The sequence below is a fragment of the Podarcis gaigeae genome (genome assembly GCF_964106915.1).
Source record: "Podarcis gaigeae genome assembly, chromosome: 3".
NCBI lineage: Eukaryota > Metazoa > Chordata > Lepidosauria > Squamata > Lacertidae > Podarcis > Podarcis gaigeae.
In genome coordinates, this window is record NC_139680.1 from 26367476 (window position 1) to 26384416 (window position 16941).

The 16941-nt window shown below is 44.1% G+C and overlaps 1 protein-coding gene across 2 annotated transcripts in view; it reads left to right on the top strand.

Moving 5' to 3' along the window:
- The window catches only part of TRAPPC12 (trafficking protein particle complex subunit 12), a 647809-nt gene that overhangs the window by 418657 nt on the left and 212211 nt on the right, over positions 1-16941 (top strand). The window contains exon 1 of one of the 2 annotated variants that reach the window (XM_083730202.1): positions 13774-13778. The exons of the other annotated variant lie outside the window; for it this stretch is intronic. The gene's annotated coding sequence lies outside the window, so the exon portion shown is untranslated. Of the gene's footprint in view, positions 1-13773; positions 13779-16941 lie in introns of those variants that run through there. 2 annotated transcript variants of the gene reach the window in all.

A 16941-nucleotide genomic window follows, 5' to 3' on the forward strand; every position in this document is an offset into this window, starting at 1 on the left:
TAAATAAAATCTCCAGACTACTGTAAATACCTAAGTGAGAGAAATGCAAATATCCTTGCCTTTGAAGAAACCAAGAAAGCATATTTTTGAAGAAAGCATATTACGTCAATCCTGGTACCACTGCACTGGCTACCAATTAGTTTCCGGGCCCAATTCAAAGTGCTGGTTTTGACCTATAAAGCCTTAAACAGCTCAGGACCACAATACCTCAAGGACCACCTCTTTCCATATAAATCTACCTGGATCCTGAGATCGTCTTCTGAGGCCCTCCTTCGTGTGCCTCCTCCTTGAGAGATTTGGAGGGTGGCAACACGAGACCAGGGCCTTCTCCGCAGTGGCTCCCCTTCTGTGGAATGCTCTCCCCAGGGAAGTTCGCCTGGCGCCTTCATTATTCACCTTTAGGGGCCAGACCAAAAATGTTCCTTTTAAACCAGGCCTTTGGTTGTGTGTGTGTGTGTGTGTGTGTGTGTTTTGGGGGGAGGCTATTGGGTTGTTTTTGTTTTATTAGGTATTTTGTGATTTTATATCTTGATTTTATTCTGTGAACTGCCCTGAGACCCCCTGAGACCCCCCCCCCCGGTATATGGCGGTATAGAAATTCAAATGATAATAATAATAATAATAATAATAATAATAATAATAATAATGCATCATTGGAACATAGATTCAAATTAGCAAAAGATTAAGAGCATCATGAATTCTCTCTCTCTCTCTCTCTCTCACACACACACACGCTCTTGCTGAAAGTCCTCTTTCTCTGGGGTTGTCTGCTTTTCTTTCTTGCACAAACCACACACACACACACACACACAAACAAAAAACAAACACACAATATTATTATTTTTTAAAAAAAAGAAGAACATACCACCATCAGCAACAGAAAAAACCCCACAATATTATCAGGTCTCTTCCCTTCCCCAACCTCATCTGTGCACCATTTTATTCCGCTGCCCCTGCTCAATGCCATTGTCCCCTGTCAATACCGGCGAGAGCGAAAGGAGGGCAGAACTAAGGCAGATAAAAGGGTCAGTTTGCTAAGACAAAAGATGATATCATGTCGAGACAAATTACAGAGGTGCTGTGTCTAAATGTGTTGAAGCAATAAGTGCTATACAACAGCCATATCAGCAGGGCTGCTAGGTGCTTCTTGCTTACGCCGCCTGCATGTAAAGCAGATGGGCTGGATGGGGAAGGCTGTTATTCAGGTCACACATAAGCAGCTTCCCAGCCATTTCAGAGACAGCTAGCTGCCAGGCCCCCTTCAGGACATCCCACTCATATGCACACCATATCTCCAAAGAGAGAGAGAGAGAGAGAGAGAGAGAGAGAGAGAGAGAGAGAGAGAGAGAGAGAGGATCTATTAGAAGTGACAGGTAGCCATAAACTTGAGGGCAGAGTTCTATCCTGTCAACACACAGAGCATGTTTTAAAAAAACAAAGTGGGGGCGGACACAGTCTATCAATAGTTACCCATTTATTCCTGTAGGGGGTTTAGGTCATAGCCACAAACATTCAGGGAAAAAGCTCCTTTCTTTTTCCTTTAAAAAAGCAGAGTGTTGTTCAGAAGGGATTAGCGCAGCAGAGGATTCGCTTTGGAAATGTGTTCCATCCCTGTGCTTTCCCTCAGTTTAGCACCAGACTGCAGCCAATAAGATGCTGAGGTGCTGGAGATGCAGGAAATGGAATTGATTTGTGTGTTTTTTTGTCTTTCTGTGGGGGCTTTGGAGCATCCTCTATCTTGTTGAATTAGCAAAGAGTTTCATGTCAAGATGTAAGGGAATGGTTTTGTGGTGATCGTCCTTGGTGTTGGCTGTGTCTTAGTGAAAACCCAGGTCATTGAGACTGAGTTTCCACAGCCACCCCCCGCCATAGAACACCACTGGCAAGACTGGCAGCAAGAGAGGCAGATAGGTTCTATGCTAAGATAATATTTGATATTGGCCAGTGTAGTGTAGTGGTTAAGAGCGGTTGACTCGTAATCTAGTGAACCGGGTTCGCGTCTCTGCTCCTCCACATGCAGCTGCTGGGTGACCTTGGGCTAGTCACACTTCTCTGAAGTCTCTCAGCCCCACTCACCTCACAGAGTGTTTGTTGTGGGGGAGGAAGGGAAAGGAGAATGTTAGCCGCTTTGAGAATCCTTGCGGCAGTGATAAAGCGGGATATCAAATCCAAACTCTTCTTCTCTTCTTCTTCTGCACTTTTATAAATGTGCACTTTATATCTGACTTCCTCTAGTAATGTTTTCCTTTGGGACGTTTAAGATAATATTTTCGTTTCCTGTTAATTATGTTGCTTTGGATGTGCACTTTATATTTGACTTTCTTCCTCTATTTCAGTGCAAGCTAGAGAAATGGTGTTACTGTCAATTACTGCTGCTCCAAGTAGTTGTTGGGTAACAGCATGGGTGCAAGCCTGTAGTGTCAGAGAGGAGGGGAAGTCTGCAAACCAGCCATCCCAGGCCTTCATTCTTTGGTTTTCACTGCTCCTACCAATTGGATGTCTTTATTCTCTGGTGCTCTCTTTTCACCTCTGGGATGTACTGGCCCATCAGCTCTCTCTACCTATACTAAAGCTACTAGGTGTGGAACGGGATGGCCTGGCATGTTTTGCTGCTTGAAGCAAAAAAACCAAAACTCTACCACCCGCTGCCACTACCACACAACTGCTGTCTCTGCTGTGGGTGCACCATGCCACTGCCACATCACTACCTCCTCTGCTGTGGGTGGAGGCAGCGGTGCGGGGTGCCCACAGATGAGCTCCTTGGGTCTAGTTCTGCTGCTTGAGGCAACCGCCCCACCTTGCCTCATGGGCCTTATAGGGTAAATAATGAGGCTTAAGACAAAAGGCAATATCCATGTAAACAGTTTTTGCTGCACAATGGAACTTCTCTGCACTCTTCTCTCTGTGTGAACTCCATAAATCTGCTCTGGAGGTTTGGATGAACCCAGGGCACAGATTTAGGGTTTTTGCATTGAAAGGAGAGGTTAGGAGAGGCCATTGTGAAAGTAAACAGCCTTTCATTAGCAGAACTGTTTCTTCAGATCCTGCCCCAAGTCTCCCAACAGTGCCTCCACTCTTCCTCCCCTTGGTCAGTCTAAAGAACAATACAGTTGCTGTTAAGTATCCTTGGTTTCCTTTAACAGATATAGTTTTAAGTTTCTTATTTCCTGATTATCTGTCAGATTTCTGTGCTCAGCTGTTGATCCTCCTGTGACCTTTTGAGTGGTCAGTTCTAAAGCAAGAAGCAACCAGTTTCTCAAGAAAGATGACAAAATGGCCAAAACAGTTTCGCTCCTTCAGGCACTGTGCTTACATTGAACATTTGCATAGCACAGAATTGTCACATTTCATGACCACTTTGCATCTTACTTTACAGATAAGACTTCACACATCGGAGGAAATGGGCTTTACTCCAAGAAAGCTCATGCCACAACGACTGTTTTGGACTTCCAGGTGTTACAAGACTCTTGTTAGAGAGGAACAAGATGCTCCTATTTTCCTTTCCCTTTTTCTATTTGTATGCAAGATATGAACCACATGTTGGACTGAACATATTGGCTAACTGCCTGACACAATAATCTACCCTGGTCAGACAATTACTGTTTCATAAATTCAGATGGACAACTGATCACCGTGGTTGTGATGTGAATATCACAATGGAAATTCTCATCAAACACCAAGAATATTTTAAAAATAGCAACTACCAAATATGTGAGGAAAAATGAATTTATTCCTTGTTGATTTGGGACTCCCTTATATGTCCAAGGTGGATTCCTCTTCGGTGGAGATATCTCTCTCTCTCTCTCTCTCTCTCTCTCTAGCTGAGTTCTAGAACTACAGGGAGGCTCTCTTCAGGACATTTAATATGCTGCCCTTTTAAATAAGTATCATTCAGACAGAAGGTTGTCTGCAGGCAAGAAGTAGTGGGATGCATTATTAATTGTCTTCACATCATTCTGCAGCTCTGTGAAGATTAGGACCGAGTCCAGTACTGTTGGTGATGAGAAGAGAGCTCATTCCATTGCTTCTAGCTCTGAGAGGATTAGTAAATCCAGGAAATGCCATAGTCATAGCTATGCTACAATCTGAAGAAAATTAAGGGTTGCTTTGGCCCTAGAACTAGAAAAGTTCGACAGCTTTGGCTAGAATGTACATATGATTTTTTTAAAAAAATAGCTCTTTCCCACTTCCTATATGACATTCATGGGTGATGCACTCAGAGGTGTGTGTGTGTGTGTAGATAGACTGTTGCTTGCTGCTGCCTTGTCTTTAAAGCAAGTGTGGTGTAGTGGTTAAGAGCGGTAGACTCGTAGTCTGGTGAACTGGGTTCGCGTCTCTGCTCCTCCATATGCAGCTGCTGGGTGACCTTGGGTTAGTCACAAGGAAGGGAGGAAGGGAAAGGAGAATGTCAGCCACTTTGAGACTCCTTAGGGTAGTGATAAAGCGGGATATCAAATCCAAATCCAAACTCTTCTAAGGAGAAAAGTGGGGTGCAAACAAGGGGGAAAAATGTTTTAAGAATGTAAGGATTAAGTTGTTCAAACCTTTGATTATATTTCTCCTGGAAGGAGGACCCAGGGCTGAAAGGATTCCTCGGCTTTTACACTGGGAGGGTGGTATAAAAAGTCCCTGCAGGTTGTTTCCTTGGAGAAGCTAAATAATGAACAGATAGTCACCAAGGGTTCTGCTGCTCCATAAGTTTTTGCAGCCAGATGAGGGCGCTGTTTGGGATAGTGTGAATGTGCTCACACTCTGCACATTTGTTTGAACTGAAGAGGACTAGACTATCACATTATTCAAATAATGTGTTCTGCAGCACAGGGACTTGAAGTTTAAAGGAGAAGCAAGCTTTGTCTACTAAAGTCCAGTCACGGCATCCAAAATCAGATCAAGCAACTAAATTCTGGTCAAGGCAGAAGGTACATCATGAGAGGCCAGGTTAGGCCAAAGGCAGGGGAAATCTAGCTAAGGTTAGGCAAATTCAGGTCAAAATGAGAGAGGACTGATAAAGCAGGACCATGGACAGCTCTGTGGAGGGCTTGTTAGCTGAAGTCAACAGAGGAGATGCTGCCACTGAAACAGCTGTAGGAAGGTGCTGAGTTTACAGAAAGCAGTAGCCAGTTGAACCCATACACTGGCTGACAAGAAATCCAGGATTATTAGTTCTACCTGCATGGAGGAACAGCATCTGTTTTGCATTCTTTGACTTCTGTGAGGTTGGGAGTGGAGGTACTTTAGGGGGCTCCAAATTAAAGGCTGGGGACAGTATCCTTCTGCCAGAAGGGCCCCAACTAACATACTGACAGTTCTCCCCCTAGAAAACCAATGTGCACCCTCCCAGGCCCCTCTGCTTCACACTGCAATATCTTAGGATCAGGGTTCACAACATACTGGGGCTAACTTGAGTTCACTGGCGACTATTCACAACCACAGGTCTTCATGTTCACACAAGGGCATAGAGAACTTGCACAGATGGAATTGAACATGTCAACTGGTTAACATGCTCCACTTCTGGGCAGGGTGCTGCCCTTTTCAGGATCATTAGTATCTGTCCACTGATCCCAGTATTCTCTATTCTGGCTCGTAGTGGCTTTCTAGGGTCTCAGACACTTTTAACCAGAGATGCCAAGGTTTGAACTACGGACCATCAATATGCAAAGCATTTGCTGCTGCTCCACTAAGCTATGCTCCCTGCCTCTAATCTTCTTCTGATCCCCACACCAGATTCACCTTGTCTGGGAACCCTACAGCAGAACCCCTTACCCATAAACTTATGAACCTGCAACTGAAATAAATGCATACTTTCCCCATTTGCCCATCTTCCATTTCCTTCCTATTCCTTCATTGTTTCAAGTGATAAGCTCCCCACTTCAAAGAAGATAACCTGCAGTGCAAATTGCACTCCCTGCAAGGGGAGCCAGAGGCATAGGATGGAGAAAGAGGGCTGCAGTTTGTACTAAAGATCACCCCCATTTAAAGGGGCAGCTGCTCCTTTAAAGGAGGTGGTCTACAGTACCATGCACAGCTCCCTCCCTTTCTGTTGCAAAAATGCATGAGGGGAGGGATTGCTCCGTGTTGTTCTTTTCATAAAGGGTGACTTATCCTCCTTCCCAACAGCAGGAATATCTCATCTTACTCCTCCCCTCCTTCCCTGGCTTTCTGATCACATGCAGAAGTGTAGTAAGATTTTCTGCTTGGCAGATGATCAGCTCACTAAGTGCTTGTTTGTCCACTGTAGAAAGATATCTTTTGACAAATGGTAAGGTATACAGTATCTCCCAATGCTTTTCAGACTCAAGGGTGGCTGACAAACACCTGTAACACCATGCAATAAAACCAGGTGGTACTCTACTCTTAAATCTGTTGGTCCCCCCCCCCCCTTTGCTGGGCAGATACTTTGGGAACAGTTTTGTTCCCTGCAGATCCATGGAAATTTGAGAAGCCAATAGATTGTTTTGAAATGAATCCTACCTCTGGAGGAAAATCTCACAGAAACATGGCATCAGGTACCATGACCTAATACGTCTGGGGTTCAGATAGAGCAACAATGCTCTGTAGACTTTTTTTTTTTAAATCCTCCCAGGGATTCCAACAGGAGTTATTTTACATGCTAGTTTTCCTCTTGCCTAATCACAGGTATAGAGTTCCCAGAGACAACTGAAGTGTTGCCAACCAGCACAAACTACAGGTGTGCACATAGCAAGCAATCATTCTAGAAATTTTATGAGACAAAGAAAATGTTTAGAAGCAGATACACTTGTGTGTATCTCAATCTGTGTTTGCACTGTATATGGTGGGATATAAGCTGAAACAAGAATGATACTCTTGGATTCCAGGTGCAAAGTGACCCCCAGTGCCAGCTGCTCGAAAACGGAGCACTCAGTAACCTGTGACGCCAATTGAGTGGAAACCAGAGTTACTAGGCCCCCCTCGGTCATCCCCTTCCAAGCGGTTTAGAGGCCTTGATTTCATAGGAGCGGTAACCATTGAGAACAGGACAGACTTTGCTCGTTTGCTCAAGACATCGATTCCATAAAACATATTTTGTTGCACTGTGCAAAATATGAGCAAACCAGGGCTGAACTGATACTACCCTTGCTGGTACCTTTCCCGGGAAAATCAGAGGCTCACTATGTCAGGTTCCTATTGGAAGACTGGACAAATGCTAGAACACTAGCAGTGGCAAAGTTTTTATTGGTGGTTGCAAGAACAAATGATCCCTAGATTCTGAACAAAATGCTTGTTTAACCTGGAGGTAGGCTGTATGAATTGTGTATTGCTTTGTAATGATTTGTTGGGTCTCTGGACCGTAATAAAGATTGATGATGACTTGTGTGTATCATTTATGGCTATGGTTTGTCTTCCACTAAATAATTATTAAATTGCAGAGGAACTTCCACAAGCAAAACAGAACTCTCCCTCCCTCCCACTCCACCCCGCAAACTCACTGCAACCCTCCTAAATCTAAGCTAGGGTTTCCCTAACCCTTTGGAGCAGATTTGCAGTTGGTGCAGGGAGGCACAGGGGGATGAGGAGAGAGGGAAAGGCTTGCACCCCCTAGAGCTCACTTTGGTGCTGCTAACACAGCAAAAACAATGGACGAGACATCAGTTATGGGTTACTGGTTTCTACAGCCACAGTAGGCATTGTGACTCTCCAGCGGTTCTCTTCAGCCCTGGAGGTGCACTCCATTGTCTTTCAAGACAGACGGGTGCCAACAACAAGGACTCCATGTCTATATATGCATGTAGGAAAACTTGTCAACCCGAGTTCGCTCAGTTCCATCGAACTGATTTGTGAGCAAACATGTTCTAGATCAGTCTGCAAGATGTACAAGTTTCTTTGTTCATGAAATCACTTCCAAAATGCATCTGGCATGACTCATTTTAAGAAACCTCTACACTGCATTTTCTCCTGTTTTGCATGCTCCCTATATTAGTATCTGTGCCGTGTGATTAGGCGAGAAAATTCTGACCCAAGGGATTCCAGCAACCACCTGGCTGCGAGCCAATCCGATTGCTTGATTTCTCTAGCCACTCAGAGAACCAAGATAAAAATTCACCAACCCTTTGGAGGTATTTGACGTCTGGTTAATTATAATCTTCTTCACGTGTTTATTTTCTTATCGGGGCACACACCTGAATATCAAATTACTCTTCAAACTTCCTGCACAAGTCGCCAGTGCAAACTGCAGCAGACCTTTAATATGATATAAGAGACAGAAAGAACGCAGATGCATTTGCTTAGAAATATCATTGGAAACAATGATGCTTTGTGGAACAATGATCTATTCATCGTGGGTAAAAATGGCCGGAATTTCTATTTCTGATTACATGTGCCTTGTGTTAAAAGGTGCTCTTAACAAATTCAAGTATTTCCACATTGGGTTGGCAACTAAACCAACCTGACCTACACCTGCATATTTAAGCTTGGGTTCAGGGGTTGCATAACTCCATACCCTCCAACATTTCTCCAGTGAAAATAGGGGTGTCCTGCCATACCCTCCAACATTTCTCTGAGGAAAATAGGGATGTCTGAAAGAAAAGCGGGACATTCTAGGATCAAATCAGAACCAGGATGGCTTCTGTAAATGTGGGACTGTCCCTGGAAAATAGGGACATTTAGAGGGTCTGCTAACACCCTGTAGACCAGAGGTGAGGGACTTGTGGGCTTTGGATGTTGTTGATCTTCAACTCTAATCAGTCTCAGCCAGCATGGCCAATGAAAAGAGATTCTAAGAGTTGCTTCTCAGTAACATCTAGAGAGATACAGGTTCCCCAACCCTTTATAGATCATGTTGGGGAGAAATTCCATAGAACAAAGAAAAGAAATCTCCAGTAGCATTTTTTCCCCTGGTAAATTGGGGGGCAGGGGAGTGGGGGAAGTAAACATTTCCCCGGGTAACTGAGCAGCCTGATTGACTGCAACACATTTTTTCAGGCAAACAGCAGAATAGCACATTTTCCCATCAAACATATCCACAGTACATCATTTTAATTTGAAAATTATTGAAAATAAATTAGCGTAATTATCCACCAAGACTTATATTTACTGGAAGTGAGAGATTTCAGGGCAGCTGAGGAGAGCTGGCTGTGTGTGTGTGTATACACCATACATTCAAAATACAATGCTATTATATGAATAAGTTACACCTGTAATCTGTTATCTTACTGCATATATAGAAGTTGGCTTGACACAAAACCTACTGCTCCAGGAATATACCTACTGACCAGCTTTTGAGTCATTAAACTAGAAGCTCTTTACGTCTTCTGGCCTCTATACGGACATCAGAAGAGCCCCCTGGGTCAGGCTAGTGGTCTACCTGGTCCAGCATCCTGTTCTCACAGTGGCCAACCAGAAGCCCATGGGAAACCTACAAGGAAGAGCCAAACACAAGAGCTCCCTCCCCTCCTGCAGTTTCAAGCAACCAGTGTTCAGAAGCATTACTGCCTCCAGCCATGGAGGAGGAGCATAGCCATTATGGCTAGTGGCCATTGCTAACCTTCTCCTCCTTGAATTTGTCCCATCTGCTTTTAAAGCCATTGAATTTGGTGGCCAGTCATCCTACCCAAGTTTCATTTTTCCTAGGAAAGCTGAGGATTGAATTTTGGGCTTTCTGAATGCAAACATTGTGGTTGCTCTCCTCAATATTGCACTCTAGTGACACCATCAGATCCTGAAGCTGAGGCTCCAATACTTTGGCCTCCTCATGAGAAGAGAAGACTCCCTGGAAAAGACCCTGATGTTGGGAAAGATGGAGGGCACAAGGAGAAGGGGACGACAGAGGACGAGATGGTTGGACAGCGTTCTCAAAGCTACCAGCATGAGTTTGACCAAACTGCGGGAGGCGGTGGAAGACAGGAGTGCCTGGCGTGCTCTGGTCCATGGGGTCACAAAGAGTCGGACATGACTAAATGACTAAACAACAACAAAGTGACACCATATTGGGGTGCAACTATCCATTATATGTTGTCCCATGACAGCTATAATACAGAGCTCAAATTTGGACCTTGGCACTGTGGAAGCTGTTCAATCAAAGTTCTTAAGGCTGATTTTTTCTGCACCGCCCTGCATCCCAAATGCATCACTGCGACTGGGGGCAAGTTTTCCCTCAGTAGAAGTAATGACTTGGCAAAGAACTCTTAACTTCTGGCTCCGCCTAAACTCAAATCCCCCCAGTTTATTATCCCTAGTACTTCAAGACTACCACAAAAGTGCCTTGCTCAAAACCGTCTATCAAAAACTTCACTCTTGTGGCCTATCCCCACAACACCTACTCACTATGGGCCTAACCAAAGCAAAGAGTCTGATTTGTCAACATCTAAAAGATATTGAGCATCAGAACAACCTGACCACTTATAAGAAAATTCTGCCCATGGTATGATCAATTTCCATTTTCCCATTTTGATTCTCTGGCTCCATACCTGCACAAACTAGCTAGCCCAAAATACAGACGTGCTTTCACACTTGCAAGACTGGATGTTTTGCCATCTGTGGTACTTGAGGGTCAATTCCAAAAGATCCCGCCTGAGAAACGTCTTTGGTCCTGTGGAGATCGTAGCACCAAAACAGCGGCACACGTCCTCCTGTCTTGCACTCTCTACAAAGACCTGAGGAACGAGATCATCACCCCACTCGTACTGACCATCCCAGGGTGCACAACCACTGCCACAGTGTCCTTTCTCCTGTCAGACCAAACGGAGCAGATAACAGCAAAGGTTGCTAGGTTCTTAGCAGGGGCAATCAGAATAAGGGCCACTATCTGACTGTTGATTCAGGACCCTAAACTGTGCTTTTATACTAAATTTCCTTTCTTCTGTGTATATTGTAATGTTTTATTGTTGCTATGGCCATCGGCTAATGCAAAAAAGTTTCTATCTATCTATCAACTATCTATCATCTATCTATCATCTATCTATCTATCTATCTATCTATCTATCTATCTATCTATCATCTATCTATCATCTATCTATCTATCTATCTATCATCTATCATCTATCTATCTATCAATCATCATCACCATCTATCTATCTATTTATGTTGTCCCAGGAATCTTTGGAGAGGTATTATATATGCACATACAACACAGACATAAGCAATGCAACCGCTGAGGCTATAATTTGAAGAAGACTGGCACGGGATGAAAGTGACTTCTTAACCCTTGCACCATTTTCCAATCATGCATGCATATACACTACACCGGAGTAATTCCCCAGCAGTGATTAAAATCACCATAGGGTGGAGTTGATGGTGGTTAAGGATTTTTGGCAAGAAAATGGTGCAAGGATCAAAGAGCTTCTTAATCCAGTCTTCCATTGGATATTGCAGCCCAAAAGGCTTCGTTGTATGAAAAAATTAATATCCCGTAGTACTAATGTGCAGTCCCACCCTTAATATTTTCATCAGTAAAAACCAGAGATCTTTTCATCAGTAGAAGCCAGAGATCTTCAGAAGTTACTGCTATGGTCTGGCGCAATTCTTCATGCTTTTTAGTACACTGCTCTGGCAATGTTTGGATTCAGTAGAAACCATATGGATGCAGTGATTGATTTGTGTCATTTCCATTTAAGAATTCCCCAGTCATTGACTCTACCCATGTGGTTCCAGCACACAACCATTACAGAAGGGAACTTCTGGTTCCAGACCTAATTATATGTCCACATTTGGGCTTCAAGGCTGTTTTGGCCAAGCCACGACTACCTGGTGACATCAGGAAGGTAAAAACATGGCCAGATCAAGTCTCCCGTTCCCTGTGTTATAAAGTCAAAGTGGAAAGAACACACAAGGGAGGGGTCACGTACTGCTGCAGTAACTTATGAATTGTCCCTATCAGGAATCTCATTTAGCCTTCTCCTTGCATTTCAAAGACTACAGCGGTTCTTTAGCAAAACTGATGCCCTGCAGCAGACAGGTTGTTCTTGGATTTTTGCTTTGATGTTCTACTATGTATATTTGCAATAATCCGATATCTTTTGCATAATGTTATATATGGCAGGTTGCTGTGAAAGTTAGCGGCATTGTGCACTGTTCAATAGATTTACCAAGAGGAGGAGAGAAAAGCAAATGCCAATATAGTAAATGCATCATTTAGCAGGAATAGATCTGTTTGAGGGTAGCTAAATGAGGTACACCTGTAGCCTGGCTTTAAAGGATCCCCCACCCAAATAAGGAATTTGATGGTGGTCCATTAAGCAGCCTTGGTCCATTAAGCTGGAAGTTATAGTGCATGTGTGAGGAATCAGGATCAGCCTTGCGGGCCAAATTTGACAAGTGGGTGGGGCTGCCGACCTGGTAATCACATGCGATTGTTATGACATCATGAAACATGGGTTGTCCCATGCATCTGTCAAAATCCCTTGTGGGGCATCCCAGACACTTGACAGCCAGCTGGCTTGTGATCCACCTGCTGGGAGGCTAACACTGCAGCAGAATTTCTTCATCTTCTTTTTCTAGAATAATAATAATAATAATAATAATAATAATAATAATAATAATAAAGCTACATTTGTTCTGTGGAGCTGTTTCTGAAACTCAGCCAACCTTCCACCTGCATGTCAGGAGTGAGATGGCAGTAAATCACACCATGCAAGTTAACTCTTTATTAGCAAGAACATGATCTACACAGACTTGGCGGAGTGTCAGGCCTAATGAACACAGTCCCATGGATCAGACTGAAAGTCCCTGCCTCCCCACAGCCGTCTAAATTCCCTCCTCTCCAGAGTTTTCCCCAAGCAACCAGAGACTGCGCCACTTGAAGCCAACCTCTCTTCTACTTTCTTCACACCCCTTCTGGTTCTGGGAGACTAGGGGGAAGGGAAGCTTGTCACAGCAGGAGGGGAAGATGCCCATGACTCTTCACCAGCCTAACTCATCTTGCCTCTTCTTGGCCTCCCTCCTCCCCTGCTTCAGCTTCTGCCTCCAATTCTGGACTTCTCTCTGCCACATTGCTTTCAGTTCCTCTACACGACATTTCCCAAAAAACACACATATGCACACACTAAGGGCTTATGCATACTTGTCGTTGCTTTCCAGGCACAGGTCCATACCTCAAAGCTCTGCATCAGAGTGCTATTTTTTCCCCACCCCAGAGCTTTCCCTGCAAAAACCTGCTCTTTAAATTGAAGCACAATATATGGCAATGTGGGACGCGGGTGGCGCTGTGGGTTAAACCACAGAGCCTAGGACTTGCCAATCAGAAGGTTGGCGGTTCAAATCCCCGTGACGGGGTGAGCTCCCGTTGCTCCATCCCTGCTCCTGCCAACCTAGCAGTTCGAGAGCATGTCAAAGTGCAAGTAGATAAATAGGTACCGTTCCGGCGGGAAGGTAAACGGTGTTTCTGTGCACTGCTCTGGTTTGCCAGAAGCAGCTTAGTCATGCTGGCCACATGACCCAGAAGCTGTACGCCGGCTTCCTCGGCCAATAAAGCGAGATGAGTGCCACAACCCCAGAGTCGGTCACGACTGGACCTAATGGTCAGGGGTCCTTTATATGGCAATGCAGGTTTTCCATGGGCTGTCTTTTGGTCCGATTTAGCAGTAAAGAGTGGGTTTTTGCAGGGATACTCGGGAGCAAGGAAAGAGTGATCGGACACAGAGCTTTAAAGCTCAGACCATGCCTATAAAGCACAGAAGAAATGTAAATATGCCTAAACCCTCAGAGGCTGGGTATCAACTACAGGACTGGAGACAGGTGGGACCCTGCAGGCAATGATTATTACAATTGGCTAAGCAGAGAGGAGATGAGCAGAAGCATCTAGGAAGCTCCTTGGTCAGTGGAAATGTGTTAATATGATTGTGGGTGACTGGAGAAAGACTGCCCTGTGAGTTTTGGGGTGTTTAGAATCTTAAGGGAGCTATGCCTCACATTGTCCAACAGAGGATCCTCCACTGCTTTACTGCCTCTCACAGAAGGTATACAGTGGTACCTCAGGTTAAGTACTTAATTCGTTCCGGAGGTCCATTCTTAACCTGAAACTGTTCTTAACCTGAAGCACCACTTTAGCTAATGGGGCCTCCTGCTGCTGCCGTGCCGCCCGAGCACGATTTCTGTTCTCATCCTGAAGCAAAGTTCTTAACCTGAAGCACTATTTCTGGGTTAGCGGAGTCTGTAACCTGAAGCGTATGTAACCTGAAGCGTATGTAACCTGAGGTACCACTGCACTACTTATTTTAATCAGTTGCTGACAAACCTTTGCATGACAAGACAGAATGTTTGTGAAAGTTTCATGACATCAGAGAAGCTCATCCAATCAGGGGCTCTGCCATTTCTTTCAGGTGAAAAAAACTGGGCAAAAGCACCCAACATATTTTAAAGGCTTTGGTCTTAGCCGAACTGAAACTCCGCTCTTCAAGTATAAATGCTAGTAGAATCCAGTTCCCTCCATTTTCTTACACAGCAAAAGGAGACACATGCAGGAAGACATTGCCACAAAGTGCCTCTCAAATGACTTCACAGATTTACCATAAATACAAACTACTTGAGCTCCTTGAGCTTCATAACAATATGGCCCTGGAAGAGGAAAATAAGTATCCGCAATTGAACTTGAAGAGCGGGCTTATTCACAGCAGCTAAAAATGCAGACAGGGCAGACGGAGATGGTGCTTTGGAAGCTCCAAATGAGAAAAGAGGGGGTACACAGCAGCAGTGCCAAATCATAAATAAAATTGCTCATTTCTGCAGCTGTGCAGAGCAGAAAGAGGATCATGTGGGACAATGAAAGGGAAAAGATGTTTACTTTGAAAAGATGAAAGCAATCACTGGAAACAAGAACCCTCCACTTAGTCAGAAAGAGATGCATCTATAACCATTGCATTCCAGAGCAGGGCAATTATATGTTGGGAATCCTTAGTCCTCTTCAGTGTAGAGGAAAGACATGAGGGGGGGGAGCAGGGGCAATTCTATGCCCTCATGCCATCAGTCTCTCTATTGTCCTTTCCGTCACCTTCATCTCATGGAGGGGAACTGGCTGAAGCAGGGACCCTCCTGTTCCTGCAGAGGCTCCCTATGCATTTTAAAACCCTGGAAAATCAGAATTCGAAAACATGCAGCGATTCCCCAGGAATACACAGGGTCTCCCACTTCAGACAGTTGCTTCCCATGAGTTGGGGTCAACAAGAGCAAGTATTAGAATTATCAATTACATTTTTAAATTGCTTGTTACCCAAAGGTCTCCAGGCGACCTTTGCAGCTCATGCTGCCTCATGTTAGGCACGATGATGCGTTCTTACCAGTGTTCAGTCAGCTTCAGAGAGAGACCTGTGCAACTTGTGCTTCAGTCTTAATCCGATTTTTCCCCCCATAGTCCAGAGCTCTTCAAAGCACCAAGGAGCTGATCAGGCTCCAAAATGCCAGAGTGGGTGCTCAGAACTAATGAATGTTATGTTGTTTTTCATAGCACAATTTTAATGCTGGCATGAGGAGCCATGCCCCAGATGCCATTTTGAATAGAGACAGGATAATCTGTTCAGCCCATTGCCAGGTGACTGGACTTTAATTTAGTAACTGAATCCAAGGATAAAACACCTGAAGATTGACCCAGCTAGGACCGACTGGCAATGACTGGGGGTGGGTGAGGGAATTAAGCTAAAATGAATATCTGCTTCCTTGAAAATGCAACAATCTGGGATAACCCAAGACTGGATAAAGCAAGGGATATTTAGCATTGCCTATAGAGAGATGATTAAGGGGATCTCTAATGTACATTGAAGCACAGACTACTGCACTTCAGTTTTTATTTGGCAACACAACTTGAATGACAACTTATCCAACTGTCTCACCTTCTGCTGTCTAGCTACAGATCTGAAATATGCATGATCAATTAGACACTGATAATTTAAGATATCGTCTGTAATATCATTCAATAAAAATACAGAACAGCCCATCCAACAATTAATAATAATGACAATGATGATGATGATGATGATGATGATAAACATATAAATGCAGAAGAAACTATCAAGAAACAATCAGCAGGACCTAGAGTGCAAGCACTGCAGTTGCAGAAATCTTCATTGCATATCTACAAACAACTCCTAAAACAAACTAGAACCTGACTTTGAATAGATAAGACTAGTTATCAGAATTCACATTGCCACTTCAGCCTCAACTGGAGAAACATGTCTTACAACAACTTTAACCCCCAGTTATAGCTCATTGAGGGGGGGGGGGGCGACAAGAGTTTATTTGACACTGGAAAGATTCCCCAAGATAGGAGTGAAGCCATGTGCACAACACTATAGATGGAAGGCTCCTGGTGCAAATCTAGAGCATATGCTCTCGTGGTGTCCAGCAGTGTCTCATGGGCTTCGTGGCTAGAACACTGTTTGCATCTATTTGCAACCACATTTCTAGGCCCTTGACAAACATGTGCAATGGTGGCTTCTTAGGATGTTCTCTGTAACAAGATGGGGGTAGGGGGGAAATGATATTTGGGTCACATTGTTCCAGAATAAAGAATGACATATATACAATGGTACACTCAAGGCAGGGCTTCGAGAGAGATGTCTGGGGGGCCCCATCAACGGAATGAGCAGGCGAGCTCTGAGATGTAAAGGAGCTTGCTTACAACATTTGGAAAGAGTTCAAGGGTTTTCCTAAAGAGCTGAAGTGCTCACCTGCATGACCTACTCAATGTTTTATTATGTTTTCATATATGTTGGAAGCTGCCCAGAGTGGCTGGGGCAACATAATCAGATGGACGGGGTACAAATACTAAAACTTTTAAATTATTATTATTTATTGAGCATTCATCCTGATTTGTTTGCATGCCAAGATGCTTGTGCAGTGTTTATAAGTCTTCTTGTTAATGATTTGGTTAATCAGCATTTCCCTGTGACTCAGCTAACCGATTCCTTTTTTAAAAAGTGGATTTGTTGCACTGTGGAAACAGAGGGCTTTACTCCACTTTAAGTGCACTTGCCTAAATATCCTTGAACCCCTCCT